Here is a 7,776-nt window from a genome sequence, read left to right as displayed (position 1 = left end):
GAGTACTGGGACTGTAATTTTCAGTTCCACAGATTACATTTTTCTCCTCAAGACATAACTCAATCTCACCTTTATTTTTAAGGGTGTCTAACTCCGCCCCTCCAAAATAAACCCCAGAAATCAGTGTATCCCAAAGATAAATACCCTGCTTTCCAATGAAAAACTCCAATTTAACTACTTGCTGCTCAACAATAAGAAGATTATTTCGTAAAACCTGGACATATTTTGAGATTTCTTTAGAATTTCAGAACACTGAAGCAGAACAGAATTTATATTTCAGACTTTATGGGGATTAACTTTAATTGCTAAGTCTCTCAATAGGATCCATTTGACCGACCTCATAAATTGCTATTTCTGTAAAAAAAGGAAAAATTAATTGTTTTCTACAGTAATTAAATACATTCTCGGATGTCCCCTAAAGGTACAGAGGGAGGTCTAACCTGCAGCCTGGAATTTGGGTGTGAGTCTGGCTTTTTCTAGACTCTAACAGGGATAGGTCGACTCTGTCAGGGGCCATCTCCCTTTCCCAGTCCCTCCTCCTCCTCCCTTATTTGATGAGATTAAACTCCTTAATTAAATAGGAGGGCACTGTCCTGAACTCCAGGAGGGGAAGAGGTTCAGCATTCCCTGAGGATGGTCCAGCCAGACGATGACGAAAGACACACCAGCATCTCCCTGAGTTTTGAGGTCACCCCTGCAGACAAGAGGCACATTCCAAAGTGGAGGGGACCACCCAGAGCTGCCAGGGCTGGGAAATCACACAAAATAGATGTTTGCTCACTGCACTTCCCTTCTCCCACCCTGAAAGCACGGGATGAAAAATTACATCCTTCCAGAGGGGTGGTGAGAGCAGCAAGAGCTGCCCAGGCCCCAGCCCTCCAGCAAGATGACTTCACTTCTCGAAGGAAAGGAAGTGGGACATCTGTATGGAAATCAGGGGAATCTCTGCACCAAAGACAAGGAGATATGAAACAACTTCTTGTCCCAGCAGTGGGACTGCTTCTCTCTGCTGCATCGTGGGCTGGCCAGAAGGTAGGAAAGGTGTTGTGACATGTGGAAAATTCCAGTATCTGAGGGCAAATCTGTAGGTGCACTGAAACCAGACATTCCCCAGGGCTCTGCCACCACATGATGGCACCCCATTGGCTTACCTTCAGAGTGCTTCCCTTCATGCTTCTTTAATAGAGAAGGGCAGGGAAGGAGCATTGGAAAGGACCTTCCCTTCACTCATCACCTGCAGCCAATTCCCACACAAACTAAAAGCACAGCACTGATCCCCTGTGTGTCACACCAGCGGCCAAGAAGGCCAGTGACATCCTGGTCTGTGTCAAGAGCAGTGTGGCCAGCAGGACCATGAAAGGGATTGTCCCTTTTACTGGGCACTGGGGAGGCACCTCCAGTGCTGTGTCCACTTCTGGGACCCTGACGGAAGAGAGACATTGAGGGGCTGGAGTGAGTCCAGGGAAGGGAACAGAGCTGGGGAAGGGGCTGGAGCAGCAGGAGCAGCTGAGGGATCTGGTGGGGCTCAGCCTGGAGAAAAGGAGGCTCAGGGGGGACCTTCTGGCTCTGCAACTCCCTGACAGGAGGGGAAGCCGGGGGGAGTCAGGCTCTGCACCCAGGGAACAAGAGAAAGGAGAGGAAACGACCTCAAGCTGTGGCAAGGGAGGTTTAGATTGGACATCAGGAGGAATTTCCTCATGGAAAGGGTTGTCAGGCTTGGCAGGGGCTGCCCAGGGAGGTGGTGGAGTCCCCACCCCTGGAGGTGTCCAAGGAAAGACTGGACATGGCACTCAGTGCTCTGGGCTGGGGGACAAGGTGGGGATCAGGCACAGGTTGGACTCAGTGATCTTGGAAGTCTTTTCCATCCTTAATGTGATTACTGACCCTCTACAGTCATAAACTAGACTTCAAAGTCATTCATCAGGCAGGTTCTGTTGAGCCTGCTGTGGTGAATCTGTTATTTCTCAGCTCCTAAATTACAGCCCCAATTTCCAGCAGGCATTTCTGCACCCATTCAGAGCCACGTGTGTAACCACAAACCAATTTTTTTTTTGGCAAGCCCAGCTTACTCTGGGAAGATTTTCTTGCCTCAGTGGGGCACCACAGGGTCATGCTTTGGGGCTATAATTGCAGCAATGACACCATAGCTCTTTAGAGGTTTTATTTTATTTTATTTACTCTCGTGGCAGGATCCCAAGATGTAGCTAAGCAAAGCCCCACTATTTTTAGAAAAGCTACTGGGTAAAGCAGAGTGCTGTCACACTTGCAATAGGAAATTTTCATGCCATTTCTTCCCAGAGAAGTCTTACAGCATCACTGGGTGGATCTCCCAAGAGAGGAGGAAAACTGTACCTGCCCTTTGCTTTCTGGAAAATCCCAGAGGGAATCACCCAGGCTGAGCACGGCTGTGTGACAGCAGTGCCACCACCCAGCCAGCAAAAACTGCTGCCACCTGCACTGCATTTGCCCCTGGTTTCTGTCACCCAGCTCAGGTCATCACTCCCCCAGAGCAAAGCAAAGGAGACCCCAGGCAGGTTCCTGGGACACTCCAAGCCCAGGGTGGGAGCTGGGCCATTTCTCCTTTAAGGATGGACATTGCCAGCATGCAAAGCTTCAAATGCTAAAGCAGTGTCTTGATTTCATCATTCACGGCTTTAGGCCCATCCTCTGCTAGGTTGAGCCTAATAATTCCTATGGAGGGGGGTCTGTGGCCCCTCCAGACAGTCCCTGCTCAGTTCCCCCTCTGCTATCCCTGCAGAGGGAACTGCATCCCCCAGCTCCACAGCTTCCCAAGGTCCCTCTGCTCCCACACACGACACCCTTCCCTTTGCAGACAAGACACAAAACTCAGACTATTTTACCTTCACTGCACATCAAGGACTGTCTGATGTCAGATCTGCTGCAAACTAATCAAGGCTCAGTCATTTTAGGTTTATTGTTACCCAGCTTAGAGATGAGCAGGACATTGACAGCTTCAGATCATGCTTCACTGGACACACCCAGACCTCTCTGAGGGGCTCTGGTGGCCTTTGGTGGCCTGAGGAATCACTAACTCAACATCTGGGAATATCCCCCTGCAGTAGCTTTTCCCAATTTGTGGGTAAGCAACTCTCTGCCACTCAGAGGCCAAAAAGAAAAAAATCCCCAAAATATTTTAATCTATTACAAGTCCAGTCCTAGTACAAGTTCAGCTCAGGATTCACCTCCAAACACACCACTTTGGGCAAAATCAGAGGTTGATGTGAGGAAATGGCAGCTTCAGTGGCAAAACCTTTCCTGGGAAAGGTTTCTCCACTCAAAACCAAGGTTTTTCCCAACATCCCTGGGGGCAGACAGGGATCTCACTGTGCTGGTTCCTCTGGCACAAGAGTCCAAAGACTGAAGGTCCTTATCAGGGAACATCCTAAAATATCAGCCAAGTGGTCTGGTGAGGCCAGTGCTCGAACAACAGTGGCAGAAGATGCTGTTTGGGGAGGACATGGAGATTTGACAACTGTTTGCTTAATTTCCCTCCTTTCCTGTTGCATCCACACTCACATCTGTTACAGCAATGGTTTCAGGTTCCACACCTATTCCCTTAAGTATTAAATTCATGAGAAACAGGTCCATGAACAGCCCAACCACTTCATAACAAGCTGGCATCATCTGTTCCCTCAACTTCCTGTAGCAGATTCCTTCAATTCTTTACCCACTGATGAGAACACTCCTATCTGTCTAAATCTGAAGATGAGAAGAGCCCTTAAACCTTCTCATGAGATCAGCCTGGGACAGGTTCTCCTCCTTGGCTGAAGCTCTGGAACACAGCAATTAACGTCAGGATTCATGTTTCCTGTTGTTTATCATTCAGCAACCTGCACCACATGAAAGAAACCTCACTGGAGGCCACAATCAACCTTCTCTCCCTCCCACGTGGATAAGGGGCCAACCTGTGTGTCTTCTTGGCTGCCACACCAGTCCTGGAGGCACAGGAATGAGCATGGGTGCCAATAGCCCCCAAACTTGGCTCACTGCACCATGAGGTCATTCCCCAGTGAGCAGGGAGCTCTCTGATGACACCCTGAGACAAGGGGGGGACACTGGGACACCCTTAGTCAAAGAAGGATGAATAATGGATAATGTCAGCCAGCTCCCAGACTCTGGTAAACACCACTGAACAGGTTATTTCCATTTCCCCTGCCATCCCCCCAGTCTTACACGTCATCGATCTCTGGTCTATGAGCCAGACAGCTGAGCTCAGCCAGGACATTGCTGCCTTGTCACTGTTTTTGGTGGCTTTCCCATTTTGCTCTTCAGCAAAAATAAATATTTTTTGTTTGCTTTCCCTTTTCCCCTGTTGACTTTGGGAGTGCCAGAGCCAGGGATTATGACTGGGAGCCCACCCAGTTCTTTGGAAGCTGTGCTCCAGGGATTAGGGAGGAGCGTGGCTGGAGGCTGCTCTCTTGCCACTGCACAGCTTTTCACAGCAGGGACTTACCAGGAACTCCAAAAATCCCACCAGCAGGCTCAGACAGCAGAGTCACAACTCCTCACTCCCCCTGCCATCACTATCAATTACTTACTTGGAGAGGGACCAGAGAAAGCCTTTGGCTGAAGAAGCAAAACTCTCAAGTCAGAGTCATATGCAACAGGAGACATCACATACTCATCAGCCTGAACTGTCGTGTGGCTGGAATGAGTTTCCCTCATGGGGAAAGATTTATTTCCCCCACTTCATATTCCTCTCCCTTGCACATGCAGGGACAGAGCAAGGTGGGGCTTGTAGAGTCAATTAGCTCTCATTAACACCTTGACCGCAGCAGGTGTCACCCCTGTGAGCCCACGGGGAAGTGTCACTGCCCTGGAAAGACTTCCCCAACTCAACCATCCCTCTGTTGTGCACCCCCCTCTTCAGGAAGATACAAACCCACAGCAAACGCTTAAGCCCAGCCTTGGTGCTTCCCACAAGTCTTCCAAGGATCCAGGATCCCTCTCTCCCACTGCACGAGTCCAACAGCCAAGCCACAGCACCTTCCCATTCCTTTAATTGCTTCTCTGCCTGCACATTTGTTCTGATTTGGCTGTGATGAAGAAGAACCTGCCAGGAGACCTCTGCACCCTCCTTGGAAATGGTGCCCTGATCCCCATCCACGGGTGGCAAAAGTCTCTCCCTGCACAGGTGACCTCTGTGCTCTCAGCAGGAATATTTACTGCTGACTTTGGAGAACACATTGCAATTTACTCCTTGTTTTCTCTGCCTCTGCAGCCTTCCCTTTAGTTATTCAAGGAGCTAAAGCAGCACAGCCTCTGTTACAGCCAAATTCCGGTGTCTTCTCCGTGACAAATGGAATTAGTTATGGAGAACAACTTCCAAACGCCACTGTGTGTGCTGCGATGCAGTCACACCAAATATTACTTGTTTTCTTAGAAAGAACTGATGTATTCCCAGAAAATCGGGACCTTTGCTGTCTGTTTCCTCGGGGGAGGCACCGATTGAACCAGACTCCCTCAGTCTTCAGGGCTGATTAGCGTATTTATCCCTGTCACATTCCTGCGAGATCGGGAAAGTCCGCTTTTGCAGAGGGGGAACCGTGGGGACATTAAACAACTCACTGGAGTCACACAGGAAATTTGTGCGGTGGGGAAAGAAAAGGGAAGCAGAGAGCTCTTCCAAGGTCCCCCACTTGTCCCCCGTGCTCTTCCCTGTTGCCCAACACCCTGGGGGGGTTGTTGGTGAGGGCACCGTGAGAGGCCCTGCTGGGTGGCTGGTGTGGAATTCCCCCTCCTACACAGGCTAAGTGATGGGGGGACACTGCTGTCACCCTGCTCTGCTGTCACCCTGCTCTGCTGTCACCCTGCTCTGCTGTCACCCTGCCCACAGCACAGAATCACAGTCACAGAGTCACAGAATGTGCTGAGCTGGAAGGGACCCACAAGGATCATCCCAGTCCGACCCTCAGCCCTGAACAGAATCATCCCCAGGAGTCACACCCTGTGCCCCAGAGGGTCATCCAAACCCTCCTGGAGCTCTGGCAGCCTTGGGGCTGTGCCCACTGCCCTGGGGAGCCTGTTCAGTGCCAACCACCCTCTGGGGGAAGAACCTTTCCTGAGATCCACCCTGAGCCTGCCCTGACACAGCTCCAGCCATTCCCTGGGGGCTGTCCCTGGTGCCCCCAGAGCAGAGCTCAGTCCTGCCCCTCCTCTGCCCCTGCCCAGGCAGTTGGAACTGCAATGAGCTCTCCCCTCAGTCTCCTCTGCTCCAGCTGAACACACCAAGTGCCCTCAGTGTCCTCACACGGCTTCAAATCCAGGCCCTTCCCCATCCTCACTGCCCTCCTTTGGACACTCTCCAATGGCTCAATCTCTTCCTTCCATTGTGGGGCCCAAAACTTACAGACCTGCTCAGTATCTCCTCCAGTTCTGCATCCAATCATTTATGAAGATGTTGAAGAGCACAGCCATCCCCCACCTCTGGCTGCCAGAAAGTGAGGAACAGGAGCAGGAGGTGAAGGAGCCTAAGAAAACCAAGGCCAGTCTCCTCTGGGGCCAGCACAGAGCCTGGATTGTCACTTGAGTTCCCTGATAGTCATCAGCAGTGGGAGATGGAAGGGGAAGGCGCCAGGATGGGGCAGGGACCAGCTGGCTCTGCAGGGTGCAGTGTCCTTACACCAAATGTCCTTGGGACTCTCTATTGTCACTGGAAAACTCTGCTGGGGGAACACCCTGCACTCTGGAAAGCTGTTGTGCATCTCCTGCCCTGTCTGTTGGCTGTCTCAAAAGGGAAACTGGAGACCACAACAGCAGTGTTCCTCTCTGGAGGAAGGAATTCATCCCTTGCTGCATCTCCTGTTGCATTAGAGAAGGGGGGGTGGGGGGAAGGAAACAAACAAGCTTTCAAAAGTGATGTTTTTCTAACCACTAAATTCTCAGTCTGGAGGGGTTTACTTTGAATTAATACAGGCTGTCAGTACTCTGGGATTAAAGTTATTGATCCAGTCCTTGATTACTGTCATCTGTCTTTGTTCCTGGACTGATTATCAATCACGGAGGGTGAAAGTCTCTAATTAGGGACTGCAATTTACAGTTACTCCAGAGACTCTCCAGCAAGGATGCCATTGTAATTCAGGTGTTTGCAGTGTCCCTGGGCCAGCTGGCTCTGAGAGAGAGCAGGATCCCTCAGGAGCCTTCAGGTGGAGGGCCAGGTGGAGCCTGGCAGCCTCCCAAAGCCTCAGGGAGAGTGAGCCTTTCCAAGGGCAGAGATTCCCCAGAACTTCCCTAGGGGTTCCTCCAAACCCCCCAGGGTCAGTGGTTGGTGGTTAATCAGGGGCAGCAATAAATCCCACTGGCAGTTTCTTAGTCACAAATATCTGCCCCAGGGCTGACATTTGTTGTGATGTGAGGGAGCTTGAAGAGGCATTTATTGTCTCACAAACTGGTTTGATTTCCCTTTAGGAATCCACATTTGCTTCCTGGCTATCCACTGCTGGCCACCACAGGAGGGAGCTGGGAGCTGCACAGAGCCAAGGGGACCCCAGACCATATTTGGGCCTCCAAGGAGAAAGTTGTTGGTGTGAACCACCCTCAGCCTGCTGTAACAAGCAGGAGAGAGGTGTGCCAGGGGATAAACAGCAGGGGCTGTTCAAGAAAGCTGTGTGAAGTCCCCTTCCTATGAGAATTCTGAGTGCCTGCACATCATCCACCCTTCCAAGTGGAATATTCCCAGATGCTGAGTTAGTGACTCCTCAGGCCACCAAAGGCCACCAGAGCCCCTCAGAGAGGTCTGAGTGTGTCCAGTGAAGT

Source organism: Myiozetetes cayanensis, unplaced genomic scaffold (assembly GCF_022539395.1).
Source record: "Myiozetetes cayanensis isolate MyiCay16 unplaced genomic scaffold, myiCay2020 scf23, whole genome shotgun sequence".
Taxonomy (NCBI): Eukaryota; Metazoa; Chordata; class Aves; order Passeriformes; family Tyrannidae; genus Myiozetetes; species Myiozetetes cayanensis.
Note: the sequence above shows the minus strand (reverse complement) of the source record.